The sequence below is a fragment of the Palaemon carinicauda genome, chromosome 40, assembly GCF_036898095.1.
Source record: "Palaemon carinicauda isolate YSFRI2023 chromosome 40, ASM3689809v2, whole genome shotgun sequence".
In the NCBI taxonomy this organism is placed as follows: domain Eukaryota; kingdom Metazoa; phylum Arthropoda; class Malacostraca; order Decapoda; family Palaemonidae; genus Palaemon; species Palaemon carinicauda.
The window spans coordinates 7,987,410-7,989,909 of NC_090764.1; the positions used below are offsets into that span (position 1 = coordinate 7,987,410).

Below are 2,500 nucleotides of genomic sequence, written 5' to 3' on the forward strand. Positions count from 1 at the left end.
ACCGTGATTAAACGAGATTGATATCAAGGTCGTCTTGAGTCGTGGGAAGTAGCGCATCTACTGTAGATTATTATCATATCTTCGTTTTAAAATTAAGAATTGACATGAGAGCTACTAGATAGATTATACGCCTGGGGACATACCCCCATCCATGGGGACGTTCCCCTACCCCTAGGGACTATCCACTCCTCCTGGTGACCTAACCCTACCGCTGGGGACCTACCCCCGCCCCTGTGGATTTCCCCCACTTCTGGTTATTGCTCCAACCTTGGAGGAAAAAATTTATCATACTACGCTCCAATCACTGGGGAATTCACACACTCTTGGGGACTAAGCCCGATCCCTGCTGACGCCCCCCCCCCCCCCCCCGTGAACTTTCCTCCACCCCTAGGGACCTCCCCTATCCCTGGGGACGTCCCCCTATCCCAGGTGACCTACCCCCACCCATGGAGACTTGTTCCACCCCTGTGAACTTCCTCCACCCCAGGGGACTTCCCCTATCCCTATGAACTTTCCCTTACCCCAGGGGAGTTCCCCTATCTCTGTGAACTTCCCCCCCACAGGGGACTTCCCCCATCTCTGTGAACTTTACCCTACCCCAGGGGACTTCTCCTATCTCTGTGAACTTTCCCCCACCCCAGGGGACTTCCCCCATCTCTGTGAACTTTACCCTACCCCAGGGGACTTCCCCTATCTCTGTGAACTTTCCCCCACCCCAGGGGACTTTCCCCATCTCTGTGAACTTTCCCTTACCCCAGGGGACTTCCCCCATCCGGTGAACTTTCCTCCACCCCAGTGGACCTCCCCCATCCGGTGAACTTTCCTCTACCCCATGGGACTTTCCCCCATCCTTGTGAACTTTCCTCCACCCCAAGGGACTCCAAGATCTAACCCCACCCCTAGGAACTGTCCCATCCACTGGGGATCTCTCCACCCCTGAGGACATCCCCTCACCCCTTAGCGCTTTCCCCAAGGGGATGTTTTCGATTCGTCGTTTATTCAGCATCGATTCTTTTCAAACGAAGCGGATGAAATCCTGAAAGGAGAGCAAATCAGAACACTATTCACAAGTGGAAAAAAAACTCCTGCAAAGACTCTCGGCTTTCGAAACTCTTCGGAAAGTTCTTTTCTCGTATGATAAAAAAATGAGTTAATCCGATCTATACTGTTCCTAGAGGGGTTAATAGCTACGTTTGCATATTGAGCTATTTGCAGCTTGTAGAGCCTTATATGAATAGCATTATATTCGCGAATATCATTCCGCTACTTTGCGTTTTCCACAATTGTAAAAATACTCTTCTGTCCAATCAGCAACTCCTATTGATACGGAATCATCTTTTGTCTCTTTCTGTATTTCCTACATAAGAGTCTTACGACTATTATTCTATCGTGTTTTTAATCTTCCATTTATTCGTCCTCTCATTTTTCATTTTTCCTGCATATTCATCGTTTTGGGGGTATTTTCGTTCAGATTTCTTCGCGAATAAAAACTGAGTTTATGTCTTCTCTAATATTTCTCATAATAGAATTACCTTCAATAAAAAGTTCTAAAACTTCCCGATGGAATATTCAAACTCAGAGATATGCCGATTCTAAAAATAAAAAAATATTCATTTATTATTTATTTTCGGATCAAAGTTTATCTAATTTGTTTTCAAATCATAAAGCAATCTGAAGGCAAAAATAAATTTTGCGTTAAATCTTCTCAGGAAAGAGTGACGAAGTGTAATCAAAGAGGTAACCTGCTCTTTAATCTTATAACTGTTATGATAAAGTTTCTGTGGATTCCAACCCAAAAACTCTTCAAGTAAAAGGCAAGGGGCATTACTATATAATCCAACAAAAGGCCATCTATTAGCTTAGCTGGTAGAGCTTTTCCTTTTTTTCAGAAGAGTCCTGGAATCGGTCGGAATGAGAGATATATATATATATATATATATATATATATATATACATACAGTGATATATATATATATATATATATTAATTTTATCATCTTTATTGCCATAATTATTATTATTATTATTATTATTATTAGTAGTAGTAGTAGTAGTAGTAGTAGTAGTAGTATTACTATTGAAAAACTCAAAGAGCCTCTGTTGTAAATTCTTCAGTTCTTCACTGTATTAGTGCAATATCACAATTGAATTATTCAACATCATAACAAATGCTATGTATCACAGACATCGTGTTCTAGATTATTTTTATGATGAAAAGTGGTGCTATTGTAAAATCATCAGTTCTTCTCTCTAGTTAGTGCAATATAAAATCGAAATATTTAAATTTATAACGAATGCTGTGTATAACAGTCGTGAATGTGTGTATGTTCATATATATAATTTCAATGATAATAATTTTAATAATTTTAGAACGATAACTGCCTATGGCATCCATGTATATGTATATGTTCCTGTATATAATTTTAAAAATTATAATAATAATAATCTTGATAATTTTATAACGAATACTGTGTATCACAGTCATGAATATGTATATGTTC

The 2,500-nt window shown here is 39.8% G+C and overlaps 1 long non-coding RNA gene across 1 annotated transcript in view; it reads left to right on the forward strand.

Annotated features, from left to right (window-relative positions):
* The window catches only part of LOC137631526 (uncharacterized), a 353,676-nt gene that overhangs the window by 274,898 nt on the left and 76,278 nt on the right, over positions 1-2,500 (forward strand). The window lies entirely within an intron of this gene.